General features: G+C 45.0%; 1 protein-coding gene across 5 annotated transcripts in view; it reads left to right on the plus strand.

Moving 5' to 3' along the window:
* Positions 1-16,774, plus strand: part of FOXN3 (forkhead box N3) — a 387,204-nt gene that overhangs the window by 133,588 nt on the left and 236,842 nt on the right. Inside the window, exon 3 of one of the 5 annotated variants that reach the window (XM_037832094.1) lies at positions 2,612-2,767. The exons of the other annotated variants lie outside the window; for them this stretch is intronic. The gene's annotated coding sequence lies outside the window, so the exon portion shown is untranslated. The remainder of the gene's footprint in view (positions 1-2,611; positions 2,768-16,774) is intronic. 5 annotated transcript variants of the gene reach the window in all.

The raw sequence follows: 16,774 nt of genomic DNA on the forward strand, positions 1-16,774 counted from the left end.
CTCTCTCCTCTACCTCTCAGAGAGGAGTCAAGATGATTGTATGATGAGTAAAAGTGGAAAACTTTGGGAAAGGTAGTTTCCATGGAAGGGGTTCCTCCTGGCTGGGTTTCTGTTAAATGGCCTGACTGATTTCCATGATTGCTCACAAAGCCATAGAATTACAGTCTCCTGCTTTCTCTCCCCTGTCCCTACCCCCACAGAGCTACTATTGTCAACCCCATTTTTCCAGATGAGAAAACAGAAGTAAGAAGTGAAGTAACTCACCCCAGGTCACACAGTGAAATTATTGGAACTGGGATTTGAACCTAAGCATCTGGCTCCAGATTCCATGCTTGCAACCTCTACACCATGTTGGATTTTCCTAAATCAAACCTCAACAATTGGGCCAGGGAAGAACCAGAACTGCTTGCAAACCTGCTGGTCTCGTTGACTGGTCTTCATGTCTTTCCGCCATACATATCCGTACAGGCCCTTCATGGAGGCACCTGGAAACAGTGGACCAACTGATAAAGTTCTTAGTAAAACTGCTCTGAGGAGGAGACAGCAGAGTCATCTTCTTCAAACGAGAGGCTATTGGCACGTTTGGTTTTTAGCTATTTGCACGTTTGGTTTTTAACTAGTAGCTCTCAAATGGCCAAGTTGTAGACCTGAATTATGTGCCTTGTGATTACAGACACTTGTGTGATGTTTGATTATAGAGATACCTGGGCTACAGTGTGAGTTTGAGTTAATAGTGGCAATACAGTTTTTGTTCCCATGTTCTGTGAACCCACCGGGAACCAGGTGACCTTGCTGGATGACTTTCCTATGTTATTTCAGTCTTTCCCAAAGCCCTGGGAGGTGGTTTTCATAGATAAAGAAAGATGAGTATCCCATATCTTCTTCACGGATGAAGAAACAAAGTCTCAGAAAGGTTGACTTGCCCAGGGCCACACAATTTATAGTTTACCCAGCTCTGACCCAGCTGATGCTCTTTCCACTACAACTTTCATTCATTTATTCATTCAAAAATATTTAATGAGCACCTACTGTGTGCCAGGCATTGCTTTGGGTGCTGAGGATGCCATGGAGAATAAGGCACTTGAATTCTCTGTTTTCTGGAGTTCGTTTGTAGTAGGTAACGGTGGCCTGCCATAGGCTGGGCCTTCCCCTTAAATAAGGAGAGTGGAGAACAAGTCCAAGATATAATATGAAGGCCTTGAACTTCCCCGTCCTGTTGAGACCTCTAACGTGCTCATTCTTTCCACTGCATCAGAACCCTTTCACCCCTTCCCCTCGGCTGACTTTACCTAATGCAGATGATGCTAAACCACAAAAACATCGTGCTCTTCTCAACATTTCTTTTTCCTTGGTTTCCTGACTTGTGGCCCAGTCTCTAACACAAGTGCTGATGCGGTACCCCTTCCATGGGGAGTGCGTCAGGGAAGGGACAGGGCCTTTACATGAGAGAATGTTGGAGATGATTCCATTCAAGCCCTTCATCTTACTGTAGAGAAAACTGGAACATGGGAAGGAAACTTGCCCAAAATGACCCAGCAGATGGTGATTGAGCAAGACCAGCCCAGGCCTCCCAAGTACAGTCCCACCTTCTGCCACTTCTCAAGGGCAAAATCTCTTTAGTGTGTATTAGTGAGTATTTAAAGATTTGAGATTATAAGCCTTTTATCAAATGGAATTCCTGTGATTAAACACATAGCCACTAATCCGGAAAATATTCCTGCTCCAGGATTAGATAAGGGGCAAAGAACTACTTCCGGGCAGGGACAGAGTTTATAGATAATTAAACAACCTGAAGATGGAGACGTTTGCTTTTTTCTGATTACAAGTTATTGTTTAATGTTAAAAAATAAAAACATTAAAATCCTAGCCAATCTAGACATACTTACTTATTATGGAGAGTTTGAAGTCCCTAATGATCTATCTACTAGAGATTTTTTTAGAGATTTTTTCGTATGCATGCATTAATATATCTGATAGTATTTTACAAAAAATAAACTCGCTATGAAGTTCTACAATGTGCTTTTCTCTCTGAGCATCTTTCTCTGTCAGTACCTTAGTCTATCTTGGTCTTTTAAAAGCTTCAGAGTTTTCCGTTATATGAACAAACCAGGATTTAATTAGCTGATCCCTTTTTGATGGCCGTGGGGTTCTTTCCAGTTTTTCTCTATTAGAAACAATGTTGAAATAATCCTGGACATACATGTTTTTGCCCAAATTGTGTATTTCTTTAGAATAAATGCCTACAAGGGGAATTTCTGGGTCAAATCCCATGTGCGTTGAAAATTTTAATAGATATTGCCAAATATCCCTCCTCAAATTCAGGGACCCACTTCCACTACCATCAATATCAAACAAGAAAATGTTTCTTCACATCTTGGAGCTAAGTATTTTTAGAGAGACAAATGTATCATTTGGTAATACAACTTAAGTTCATGTTTTAATGTTGGTTTTAATGTTTAACGGCCTCTTACATCAGGATACGAAGAATTTAAAGTAATGGCAATTGAACTTTAGATAGGCGGTTCTTACTAGGTTTTTATTTCTGGTTTATATCTTCAAGTTTTCGGAAACATGAAACCAAAACCCCAACCTCTTCCCAACGTTTTCCCAGTGTTCACGATTGGAGCTGATTTGTTTCCTGGGCCCTTGGCCACTGACTCTCGAGGCCGCGTGCACCGTGCTTCTCAGGGCCTGTAAGAAGAAATAGCGGAATTCCGAGGCCTCTCATCGTAATGAGGGGCAGGGCTGAGGATGCTTCTTGAAATGGGTGAGTTTCAAGCTAAGCTCCCATCAAACTGGCTTGCCCTGGCAGGCCCCAGAGCATACATTTTCTAACCCAGATGGCAGTGCCAGCCTGGACACCTGGTCAGGGAGAATGCACCCGCGCCTTCTGTATCGCATTAGTGCCGCTCTGGTGGTGGCCGCTGATGGTCTCTGCTGAGCTCATTCCCGCCTCCCCCAGGAGTGCCAGGGAGATGCAGGTGGGACAGCAGAGGGGGCCTTTCCATAGCAGCTCCACCGAGGCGCCCGATCGAGCCAAGGCTGGATGCATTACATTACCCTTCCTTGGAAAGTCACTGTTATGGGATGCCCCTCTTTTCAAAACCAAATTAGGACTAAGCTAGACCATCTTTAGGGAAATGACTCAGTGCCCTCTTTATACAGAGTCTCTGCCCCTCAGACACACTCTCACAGCACAGCTTTACACCTCCTGGGGGGCACAGGAATCTCTGCTTGCCCTCAGCTCTTTCTAGGGAAGGACTCTGATGTGAATCATTTACATACTAGTATGAATGTCAGGGTTCTCCAGGCAAAGAGCATGAAATTTATAATAGCAGTTGGCTCACGTGACTGTGGGGATGGGCAAGGCCAGCTTCTTTAGGGCAGGCCACAAGCTGGGAACTCCCATGAATGTTTTCGATGAATTCCTCAGGAGAAGCTGGCTGACTGAAGTAGAAATGGAAGTTCTCTCTTCTGACTGCTGAAATGATCACTTCTCCTTTTAAGGCCTTCAACTGATCGGATGAGACTTCTCTCCTTGTTGAAGGCCATCTCCTCAGTTGACTGTAGATATAATCAGCCACTGATGCAATCAACTTACTGATGATTTAAATCCATGGAATGTCCTCACAGTAACAACCAGGCCAGTACTTGCTTAACCAAACAACTGGACACCATAGCCTGGCCAAGTGGACACATGAACTTAACCATCCCTGAGGTGAGATATAAGCTTTAAGTGGGAGGTGTTCAGGTGTGGCTCCTTCCTCTCCTGAGTGTCAAGCAGATCGGGAGCTGAGATATGGAGGTAGGGTAACAGGTGGAGTAACAGCGTCCTCTTGGAATCTGAACAATTCTGGAGACTCCACCACAAGTGCTGGAGCAGTGGCTTTAGGTCCTTGAAAAGCTCTTTTAATTTAAACCATTTAATACACATACACAAGCCTTCACAATTTCTCAAATGGATGGTGAGTAAATATACTCAAACGTAGACCGGTGAATCTGAAGTGTTAAGACAGGCAGGCAAGGAATGATGAAGATTTAACTTGTGGGACTGTCACCCTCAAGCTACAATAACATTCTCCGAAAGAGCTCAGAGACACGGTGGCGTTCCATTCGTCTTGGCCTGTTCTCAGGCTCACATCTGCATGATGTCAAGCTACTGACAGGCCACACGAAGAAATGGAAACATATAAACCCAAAAGGCCAGCCCAAGGAAAGCCTTGTTAAATTATAACATGGTCTGGAAGCTCCATTTCCAGAATTATTGACTGAGGGACAGTGTGTGGGTGGCCAGCAGTCATTTTTAGGTCTAAAGATCTGGTTTGAGGAATTCCCTTTTCTGACAATCAGACAGGATACTCAGTTCACCATGTTAACAGACAATCTTTGCCTTACTGTTTGGTTGATGCTGGTAGAGGATTGGCCTCCTCACCTCATACCTATATAGACATTATCAACATCCCTCCATCAACACCAAACTGAGAGGCAGCTAAAGTAGGTGTCTGATTTGGGAGTATAACAAAAGGTCCCATCCATGACTTTTTTTCTGTTCATATCCCGATCCTTGCTAGTTAGCATGATGTTTCTACCTGCAGAATCTTGGACTCTTCACTCTGGAAGAGACCTTAGGATTCATCCAGTCTGCCCCTACCGATTGCCATGGACAAATTAGCACCTTCACTCTTTAAGCCAATAGTGGGAGGATGTGTGGCCAAGCCAAATGTTGCACAGATACCCTGGAAGGAAGAGCCAGCCATGGAGGACTTCTCTGGCATGTTCCATGTTTCAGATTAGTTGTTTCTTTCAAAGGCATAGGGAGCAAATTTTTAAGGAGATAAAATAGAGAAGAGTAATTTTCTGTGCTAGAAGGAACTTTGGAGATCAGTTTTCCTTTCCTTCACTGGCAGAAGAAGAAACTAAAGTCCAGAGTGGTTCCAGAGCTAATCCAAAAATACAAAGGCTTTAAAGCAGACTTGCAGTGTGTTGGGTTGGTGTGTGGAGTTGGGGCCAACTACCAGAGTTAGCCAACTACAAATTTAGAGGGCACTGTCCCCATGACTGCCCTCACTTCTGATACCAACTGCAAGTTTAGAGGGTTCCCCAAACCTCCCTCAGATTCAATAATTCACTTGAAAGACTCACAGAACTCACTGAAAGCTGTTAAACTCACAATTACGATTTACTACAGGGAAAGGATACAGATTAAAATCAGCCAAGGGAAAGCACCTATAAGGTGGAGTCCAGGGAAGTACCAAGCACAGAACTTCTGTTGTCTTCTGCCTATGGAGCCCAGACTTGTTACTCTCGCAGCTTCTGTGTGCGACAATATACCTAGACTACTGCCAGCCAAGGAAGCGCTCTTGAACCTTGATCAGAGTTTCTACAGGGGCTCCATTATGTAGGCATGATTGATTCATTGATTACCCACAGGGTTGATCTCAGTCTCCAGGAGGGCTGATGCCCTGTGATCAGAAGCTGCCACCCTAAATCACATTCCTGGCCTTTGGGGAGTGGCCAGGCCCCATCCTAAATCTCATTGTTCCTGTCTGGCTATCCCAAGCCCTCAGGCTAACAAAGATTACCTCCCAGGAGCTGAGGGCAAAGGCCAGACCTCTTTGTGGGAAAGGATAAATCCTTAACACACCTTTGGGCTGCAGGGGATTCTGGAAGAGTCAGCATGGTGAAGGGGGGGGGGGCTGGAGGAAGGAGAGAAGGGAATCAGGCCACAGGAGACTTTTACAGATATGCACACCCGTGGGCAGGTACTGAAGGGAGATTCACTTACACTGCCCTTGGACTGGCATGCCCCTCCCTGAGCCAGTGATGTTAGGAGTTCTGTAAAATAGCACATCCTACAGAACATGTTTGATTCCAGTCCTAGTTGAGAAACATTTCTGTGGAGTTTGGGAGAATGGGAAGACCCTGTAAAATGGGCTAGAGCTGGGTCTGCCAGAGGACTCCCATGTGGGCTCAGTACTAGAAGAAGAGTGTCAAGGAGTTGCAGGATGACTCCTTGGCCTGGCCTGGGTCCAGCATGATTGCCCCAAAGGGTGGAGAGGAAGTGGATGGAGGCCACTGTCTCTACCCCCACACAGCAAGCTGCCCCACTACCAGTGTGTATTGCTGGTGGCTTGGGAATCATGGGACATGGCCAGTGGGACTTGAGCAACGGGGCTGCCCATGTGTCGATCTTCTGCTGTGTCCTCTTGCTCGACCAGTCGCTCCCATCCCCTGAGCCCAGAGTCTATTCCCCTTAACTCAAGTCCTGCTCTGTTATCTGACCTTTAGGTCCACTGGGTTTCTTTGAAGAATGGCTTTTTGGCTCTCCTTGTGAGCCCACCTCCCCAAGAGGCCTGCTTCATGACAAATTCCCTTTTAGTTGCTGAGGGAGGCAGAAGTCCAAGGGCAGAGCCCCGTGGTGTGTTGGCTGAATTATGCACGTTTGGGATTGTGGATTTGGCGAGGCTGCCCACAGCTCCAAAAGAGAATGCAAAATGTCCTCTAAGTTGGCCTCCTGCCCCCCGCAAACATGGTAATTCCAAATGTAGCCTTGGCGTTTTCTTTTCAAATAAATTCAGTCTTGTTCATGTCACAGGAAAACTGGAAACATGGACTTCAGGACTTCGGTTTTTATTTCTCTGTCCTCTGATTGACTGGCTGTGTGACATGTTGAACTATCAAATTTCTTTCATGGAAAAATGTGAACACGGGCTTTGAGATTTTTATCTATTGAGTTCTGGAGTCCTGTGGTTTATTTTGAGAAGAAAATATGGACTTCCATATTGTGTGAGTGTGTGATAATAGAAAAAGGATGTAAGGTAAAGAGTAGCTGGTTGATTGCAATGAGCCATGTGGATTTTTTAAAAAAAAATCACAGATGTTTGCTAAGCTTAGGAGATACCCCAATAGCATTGCCCGTAGATACAAAGGTATGGAGAATAGTTGGATAGAAGAGCTGTGTTTGATTGGTAATTCAAGAAAATAAGTCATACAAAGGAATACATTGAATCCATAGAGCTGCTTTGCTTCTTGGAACACACGAGGAATTTTTATGCTTTTGTTCTTTGGAAAGTCCTCATGAAACACACAAGAGAGAAGCAGAAATACCCCATCTTAAAGAGGGAGAAACAAATGCACAGATGGTAACATTGACACAGGAATCCTGGGACATAACAGGAATTTGAATCCAGGATTTCTTACGTAGAGAATACAAATAATTTTTCCTCCATATTCTGTATAAAAAGTGACTTGGAGAGAAGCTGGTGATTTCCCAAGGGCAGGCACCTCTCAGCACTAGGGAAGGCGCAAAGGGTAGGAAACTGGGGAGGGAAGAAGATCAAGCTCATCACATGCATGTTGCCAAGTCACGCAGTTCTTTGCACGAGCATCGTGGAGAGTAAGGAAAGGGCATGCGAGGATGCTGGGGCCGCCTCGCTGCAGAGACGCCTCCGCTGGCTTCTGAGCGGATGTGGGCCATGTCGAGGGTGTGTGCTCAGGCTGGTCTGGATCATTTAACATTTTTCCCTATGTGGGAAAAATCAATTAGAACATTCTGATAGATACATTTACTTGGGATTTATTTCTCTGATTTTATGTGAGGAAGACCAAAAGTTTTCTAAGAAAGAAATATTGAAAGTATGTTTTTGAGATTGAGTGTGTCTTTAATATGTGTGTGTGTATGTGTGTATGAAAAAAAGACTTCTAGAAACCACTACTTTTAACTGCAGGTATTTATAGACAATTTAAGAAAAATGACTGGGTGCCAGAGACATACAGATTTGGTGTGGGTCACTGTTTATACGGAAAGATTGGATTTTCTGTGCCATGTTCTAGGGGAGCTGCTGACGTCCCCGGACACGGGTCCTGTTTCCTTGCAAACTATATATTTGGATGGTAGAGAGATCATACTTCTTCTGGTGGCAATATTAGGTGCCCCATGATATTTTTTACAGAGAGAATGTCAGAGGGACACTGATGAAAGTTCAGGAAGACACTTTATACTGCGTGGGGTTTCTAGGAATCTGATCGAAGTTCAAATCCAGCCCTCAATTCTGCATTGAAATACCCACTGAAGGACTACAGTGTCTTCAGCTCACAAGCTCATCTTTATGGAGAAAACTCTAGGCTTTTCCTTCTCATATATCATTAGTGGTGATATTAATTAGGATTCCCTTTTTGGACAGCAGTTGGGCAGTATGAATCCAAGGCCTTTCGGTGTGAATACCCTGAGCCAACAACTCTGCTCTTCGGAATTCATCCTAAGGAAAGATGTACAAATAAGGCTGCTTTATAACCTTGTTCGTGAAGAAGCAGGAAACTGGAAATCACCCAAGTATCTGACAGAAGGAAGGTGACGAAGCCATCGGTTATCATCGGTTACAACATTCAGTCATTCCCCAACTGCTTACTGAGTGCCTGCTATGTACCAGGCACACAGTAGGTGTGAAATGTGCGGTGATGGCCAACGTGGACCGATGTCAGCCCACATGAAGTTCAGAATTTTGTTGTAGAAAGAGTTAAGACATTGCCAAGTGGGAGAAAGGGTAGAGAGTATATTCACAGTGTGATCCCATTTTTGTTACATGAACAGAAAAACCCTGGCAGACACTCTGAATTGTGAACAGAGGTGTAGAAGCTTTGGGTAACGGGGCTGTGTACCTGCTTTCGTTCCCTTTTTACTTCTCTGTGGTTTCCAAGTTTCCCACAGTGACCATCATGATGCTTGTAATTTAAAAACATAAATATGGCTTTTAGGAAAGAAAGAGAAAAAGAAGTCATCAGCCCTGGGTTTGAGACTCAAGTGGTCCTTTAATTCATGGTGGGACCCTGAGCAAGACATTAGATTTGCTGATCTCCTGGGGACGGTGAGCGGAAAGGCGTCCGTGGCTTCCAGCTCAGGGCTCTGAGATCTCAAGCTCTTGAATCTACAGAGGACACTGGGGATTTCGAAATGCCGCAGGGCCCGCCTGCCCAGGGCTTCCCCCAGGAGGCAGGACAGCAGCCAAGGTGCCACACCCCAGCCTCAATCCCTGGGCGCTTGTGTTCTGCAAGTCCCTGTTCCTCCAGGATGCTGGTGATGTACTCAAACGGGGAAAGAGTTTCCGTAGTGGGCATATGATAATTAAATTAGGGAGGTGCCTCTTACCTATTAAATAAAACTGAGTCACCATTTACTTGGACTAACCTGGCCAAATCTCACGGTACCCCCAAGAAAACAAACTGGTGGCACCTCCATTGACGCATCCCTCTCGGGGTGCTGAGCAGCATAGGAGGCATTTTGCACGGATTTTCCTATTTAAGGCTCCCAGTGCCCCCTGCATTAGGTATGCAAGATCCTCATTCTACAGATGGGGACCTGGAGCCCCGAAGTCAGGCAAGCCTGCTCAAGGTTCCTCGGGGAGGAGGGGCTAGGATTCAAACCTGTCTGTCTGCTCTGAGGCAACATTTTTAACCTCTGCTCTGTCCCACCTCCCACTCTGAGAGACAAGCTCTACTGTAGATATAAAAACAGATGTCTAAAGCCAGGGGAATGTGCCAGGGGTGCAGTAATTCATCAAACCTGAAGAATGCAGGGACTTCTGATGGGCAGAATCTTATTTCTGATGAAACCTGATGCAAAGAAAGCTACACTAGCTGTCTTTTCTGGCGTGTTGTAAATGATGAAATAGGGTTTTGAGACACACACACACAGAAGAGAAAGAATATATAACTACCTTCATAATGAACATGAAGCATAATTACTCTTGCTTGTGATTTGAGATCAAAAGCCAACTATTACACTTTATATCCCTACCTATATCTCCCCAAAGAGTGGTAACTTACACCAAGACCTGACTTTTGTTGTCCAACATTTCTTCCTAAACTATTCTCCTTGCTGGTCTCCAGCTTTGCTTATTTAACAGGTACTAAAATTTAGTATAGAAGATACCAGATACACATAGAGAGGGACACTTCCATTAAATTTAGGATAAAAGAAATTGTTTCTTTTTCCCATCCATTTAAAGACTGATCCAATGTGGCAGATACTATTTCCTGTATCTTTATTTCAATTCCTCTTTTTCAGCTTTTCTGATTCATCTTACATATTATGGCTAGATTAATCTTTCTAAAATGTTGCTTTCATGGTGTCATCTCCTACCTCCCCTACAACATTCAATGGCTCCCCATTGTCTAGGATAAAATCCAAACTTGTTGGCTTGGAATTCATATTTCTTCATCCTCTGGCTCCAACTTTACTTTCTTGGCTGTTTTCCTTGTTATTTTGATGAGTGAGCCTTTTGCACAATTAAATTGGGGTATTCCATGTTCTCTGAATATGACTTTGACCTTTCTCACTTTGAGCCTTTGTTTTACCGCTCTTTGCATGTCATATGGAATGTTCTCCCTTCCCTTTACTTTTTCTGAAGTCCTAGCCATCCTGTAAGGCACTATTTATGCTTTTCCCTTTTCTTTTTAAAATACATAAATAAAAAAAAGCATTTCTTGAGCATCCCAGCTTGGGGTGATCTCGGTTTCTTTTGTCACATACTATGTTCACTTGGAGTCCTGTGCTATGCAGGGACTAACTCTGTGCATTGCACATCACACCAAATGAAAACAGTAGGTCCAGTACAGCTAGCTAAAAATGGGCATTTCCTGTCCCATCGTAAAATGCTGCTATTCCAGGAGCGGTCCTCTTACCCTCTAGAAAAGAAATAGCCAGTTCTTCTGACAGCACTTTCCAAATGCATATGCTGGGGGATTAGCTAATTTTTTGTCATGCAGTTGTCACCCAAGACTAATCCGCTTTTATGAATGAAATGGAAGCAGAAGGGTGAAAATACTTGCGTGCTCTCACAAAGCTGAGTGGTTGGTAGAATCAGCACTTGAACCCAGACTCCCTCCCTCTAACTTGTTGGGCGAGGGTTCCTTGTAAACCATGAGTCATAGGCCATCAAGAACCTCTGTAATTCCGGTGGCTTTTGTCATCTCTCCCTTGGAGCAGGGGTTGGAAAATCTTTTCTGTCAAGGACCACCTTGTTGTATTTCAGGCTTTGTAAGCCATATGGTTTCTGTTGCAACTTACATGAATGAATGAGCATGACTGTGTTCCAATAAAACTTTATAAAAACAGACAGCGGGATAGATTTGACCCACAGGTTGTAGTTTGCTAACCTCTGCTTTTGAGGGATCCCTCATCTCTGTTCCTGGTTTTAGGTTAGACAATCAAGTTAACCCTAAGATGTTTTTAGTTTGAAAACTGGACAGTTGGATGCAGGCTCATGTGTAAATTATGTCCCTGGCTGGAAAGACTGGCTGGTTAGGATGAAGTTGGAAAGTTGGTCTTTAAGCAATAGACTGTGCCTCTTAACACCAGCCAGTTGGTGCATGAACGTGGGCCCTTTGTCCCAAGGGAGACGTGGTAGGGGGTGGGGAGACGTGACAGGGAGTGGGGAGGGGGGCGGGACTGCCGAGAATTCAGGGCAGGTGCAGCCCCTGAACTGACCGGTGCTGGGCGTGCCCTCTACAACCAGGGCCAGAGTTGCAGCCTCTCCCGGCTCAGCCGGAATCGTCCATTATGCACCAACTCTACCCTTACGTCACAGGCATTCCCGCTTCTCACATCTGAATGTGGACCCCAAGAAAAATCCTAATCACGACAATTGTCACCCACGAGAATGTTATTGGAGGCTGGGAGCTGGAGTGGTGTTCCATCTGCATGGAGGCAAATTTGGCATCTTAGGAAGTGTTACTAGAGAAGGCTGGTACCCTTCCCCTGAGAGGAACAGTTTGGTTTGAAAAACAGATCTTCAAAGCGACCTGCCAACACACTGGGCTCATCCATCACGGTTCCATAATAGGAAGGCACACGTTCTCCAGTGAGGTCCAAATTGAGCAGGAATTTGAGGGTTTTGGCAGTCAAATTCCTTCTAATGGATCCATTGCTTCCTGGAGCAGATTGATCCATCCCTCATTGGATTCCTCACTTAGCAAGGATTGTGCTGGTTTCGTTTGCTGGGAGATGGGGCTGCTGTCCATGGGGCATCGGGGCTAACAGCAGCGCTGGGCTCAGGGAAGGAGACCTCCCCGGACTGACCTCAGTTCCGAGACCTGTTCCCAGGGGTGGGCCTGGGAACTAAGCTCACGGGTACTGGGGCGTCAAAGCAAAGAGCCCCTGGAGCAATTTACAGTGAGAAGTGTTACTGCCTCTTCCAAGAGGTTTGGTGAGTGCGGGAATCGGGATGGGAATGTTGGATGATTTGAGTGTTGGTTGCCATTGGAAAAGTCAACTGGTCACAACATGGATGATTGTATGGTATATGAATATATCTCAAGAAAACCGGAAAAAAAAAAGTCAGTTGATTGTACACTATGGATGACTGTATGGGATGTGAATATATTTCAGTAAAACTGAATTTGATTTAAAAAAAAAAAAAGGTCAACTGGTCACAGCCCCCGGTTGCTACTAGGAGCCTTATTGGCAGAGACCCCCACCATCGAGGTCAGGGTTGACTGGGGGTCTTCTGGGAGGGGTCCCACAGGCTTTTCATCTCACCTTTGTGGAAGTCCCACCCCACCCACTTCCACCCTGCCCTCCATCTCAGGAGGACACATCATTTCTTTTGATGTGTTAACACAGTCCACCCAGTTATTGCCTGGCCTTGCAGGTTGAGAGCCCTGAGGCCTTTCCCTGGGGCTTTGCATGTTTCTATCCTGCTCCGGAACCTGCTGGTCTAACCCTGCAGAGGGACAGCCCTTTCTGCTCTCACTAGTGGGGTGCCTAGGAAAGCACCGAGACCCGGAGGGTGATCGAATTCCAATCATTACCAGAGAGGCTATTGTGAAAGCAGAGGGTAAGGCATTGCATTCCCTGGACTCCTCTTAGCACAGCTAATTGCTGCCCCAAGTTGGAAAATCACATGCTGCCTGGTGTTTCATCATTTAGTGCAAAAGGAGTGGTTCAAAAAAGAACAGGTCCAGGCCTTCGGTGCGGGCAGGACAGATCTCGGAAGGTTCAGGAAGTCGGTCGCGGAGGAGGGCCTCAGAGGAGGGACCTGGGGAATTGAGTCAATGGCAAGTTCACCAGACGTAAAACATTATACAGAGGCAATTGTTGTAATTCTGAAGAGAGGCACAAACCAAGCAGGTTGGGGAAGGGCAAAGGCATCTGGGAAGGGAAAGCCCCAGCCTCTTTTAAGGCCCAGACAGCCAGGCTGCTGGGGTAAGGCCTTGGCAAGGGGAAGGCTTGGGAGGAAGGGAAGCCTCAGCCTCTCTCTCATACTCAATTCAGAGCTTCCTTTTGCTCAGCCAGACAGTGCCTTGGGCCTTTCTCCGAGTGTTTGTCTTTAAAGAGGATGGTGTTTGGCCCTCACTGTGGCTGGGACATGTGGACCCACTGTGCCATGATGTCTGTCTCGTTGGCATCACCTGAACCCTAACCAACATCAAAGGAGAGGAACAGTCACTGACCAAGAGGCTGTGGCCCAAAGCTGCCTCCCTGCATGGTCCCACAGGTTGCCAGTGACAAGGGTTGAACCCCCAGCTCTGCAGTGAACTGAAATCCAGGTCTGTCTGCTTGACGGGTTTGAGTCCCTCATCCCAAGTCCAGTGAACCTCCTGGAAGCCATGGCAGCAGCCGGAGGCTGGGAAGGCACACTTAAGAGGGGAAAAGGGTGGCTCTTTCCTTGCTTGCCTTGGTGGGGGTGAGCAGGCTAAGGAGCAGAACTGGTGTGACTGGCTCACACCCTGGCTAGGAGCCCTCTGGAATCATCTGATGGCTGGGCTTCATTCCAGCACTGCCACTGCTTAGCTGGGTGACTTCGGCAGCTCATTTTAACCCGATCCCTTACCTGTAAAATGGGGATAATCACACCTGCCTGGCAGCATTAGGAAGAGGGTCCCTATAAAGCTGTGAGTTCACACATAGTAGGTGCACACCTGGGTGCATGCAGGCTTTGTATGACCTGAAGCCTTTACAATGGGGGGGGGGGCAAAAACAGAATGTAAAATTACAAATACAAAACCAGGTATAAAAGGATCATTTATTATAAGTGAGAAGAGAAAACAGAAAAAGTTGACAACCTAAACCTCCCAAAATCCAGAAAAATAGCATAATATTATTATTAATCAGCTATTTGACAAACATCTGCATTACTTTTTTTCCCTACAATTTTTGGCTGCGTGCTCTTTGATCATTTTTTCACATGCTGTTCTCCAGAGAGAATAGCAAGATAATTTGCTCATTCCTCTGGCAAATTAAAAAAAATCTAGCTTGGTTGAAGTTTGTTTTTTATTACTGATAGTTTAGAAAAAAAAAAGTTTTCAGCTTCACAACATGTTACTGGAATGCCATGTAAAATTTTTGGGACTGATGTCAAATTTGGGAAAGCCTCTCTAAAGTTTCTTTCATATATGAGCTATAAGGTTTCAGGGCATTTTAAGTTTTCTTTGTACAATGACTAATCCTAAATACTGAAGATTGCTCATTCAACCCATTGCTGGGTCCTTCCCCAATATTTCATGGTCAATCCTCTTTCTAGTACTGAATAAACATTAACTAGATTATATGTTATTATTATATCATTGATGCTTCATCTTTTGAATTTCATCATTTGGAATTATCAAAGAATTTTTTTCTCATCCACACTAAAGATAATCTTCAGATTAGCTAAATTTATACAACAGTCATTAGTCCAATATCATTTGTTAAATGTCTACTTTTATCAACCTACCTCATGTGCTCATTTGGAGCATTCAATGACATCGAGCAGATAAAACACTTAGCACAGTGTCTGTCATGTAGTAACCACTCGATATGCTTAGCCATTATGATCACTGTCATCTCCCTGTCAGCACCCCAATCTTGGGCTGGGCACTTGGGCATATAAAGATGAGACATTATCTCCCCGTGTCCCCCTCCTCCCCTCCACCCCATGGTGGGTGGGAGTGAGCCCAGCCCCAGGTTGAGCCCTGAGACCTAAGTGGGAGTCGTGTTTTTGTCTCAGGTTCTAAATAGAACTGTCTGTTCAATCCCTCCAGGATTAACCATGACTTCTCCGTGGTTAATCTCTATTCACAAATTCTCCATGCATCAATAATTCTTTATTAACATGGCCACATCTACACATTAACCCATACTTTTACATGCTCTTTGTAAATGATAAGGTACAATTTGCTAGTTTTTTTTCCAAAATCTTTTTATTCCTATTAAGCCCCACCACTAAATTTGCCAAAAGAGTGGATTTGCCGCTGAGGCTCCATGGGTATTGGTTAGGATGCTTTTGGTTGCAAGTGACAGAAAAGCCAACTTAGACTGTCTTCAACAACAGAGGAAATGTATTAGCCCATGAATGGAGGCCCAGCTTAACTGTCCATTCTTCAACCAATCCAGTCAATACCCCTGCAGTCAGTCCCATGCAAACCATGGGGCTGGGAGATAGGGATGCTGTTGGGAAGGGAGAAAAGAATAGACACCAGTGAGGGAGCCACAATTGTGCATTCTGACATGTGGCCCTAACTCACTTCTCTTCTGTAGGCCACAGTTGCTCATTTATAGCATAAAGGGCTTACACAACATTTTAAATAAAGCCCTTCCTAAGGCTAAACTTTTAGATTTTATTTTCATCTTACACAAATTGGTTTTTGTAATGAGTAAACAAACCTTTTCTGGCCAGTGCTATAAAGCTCAGAATGTAATTAGTAAATAAATAGCTCCGTTTAGATGAAATGTTAAGCCAGGCCATCAGCATTAGGAAACATTTTCCTACCCATGGGTTGTAGATTTTTAATCAAGGAAAATTTGCAATGGAGGATATGAGGGAGGAGCCCTAGAAGATGGCTTATAAAACCTGCTCTGACTTACTAAGTGTATTTTCTGCACAGCAAAGCCAACTCGGTTGTTCATTCAGAGGAAATCCGGGAAGGTCTGGGAAGGGTTTATTTTTCTAACGTAACCATTGGAGGCTTTACTGTAACGCTGGTGTCCCAAGGAAGCTGAGAGGTTTAATTTGGATTCAGAGGGAGCTGGTGTTGGCAGAAGCCAGAGCACTCCTCTAAATGGCAGTGGCAGCAGATCCCTGTGGATAGCTGAGGGTTTCTTGAGAATGAAGCCACAGACCTCAACTTTCTACTCCGTCCACTTTTTATGGAGCCTTTGGCTAGTTTTGATATAAGTTTCCAGTAGTGGCACCAGGAAAGCTTTCAAGGAAGCATCTAGGGGTATTCATGAAGGAGCTGAAGTCCTTGGCTTTGGTACTGAATCTACTGGGAAGGGTCATGAACGGGGAGCTAATGTGGGTGTGGGAGATGGCAGTGAGCTAGGGGAGGGTATCTACCCTCAATCTCCAGGGCTTGTGTGAAGGCTTCGGAGGACCTGGGGGCAGTGGGCTACCATGGGAGAGGATTTTTACCCTGTCTAGGGTCTATGGAAAAGAAAATTCATCTGATTAGTAGAATAGTCGGTGTAGCCTGATCGTGGCTTCCTAATTTTTCAGCTGATTTTCAGAGTTGGCAAAGGTTGGTCTGTGCCTTGATCTCATTTCACAGTTGTTTGTTCCCTCTTGAGGGTCTGGATGGTAGACTTGGACTCTTAGGCTTAGCCTCTGGAGTTGCCATCTGTTAGGAGCTTTATTCAAAGTCTGTGTTTTAAGATTCGAATGGGAGTACAGTGCTGGTGTGAGACCAGGTATTTGGGGATCACCCTGGATAGTTTGGTATTCTGTGTATCTGTTTGTCCGTTTAATGAATGGCATCTATTTCCATGCAAGCATCAGGGGCTAAGACTCTAAGAGCAGAA

The sequence above is a fragment of the Choloepus didactylus genome, chromosome 4 (assembly GCF_015220235.1).
Source record: "Choloepus didactylus isolate mChoDid1 chromosome 4, mChoDid1.pri, whole genome shotgun sequence".
NCBI classification, from domain to species: Eukaryota; Metazoa; Chordata; class Mammalia; order Pilosa; family Megalonychidae; genus Choloepus; species Choloepus didactylus.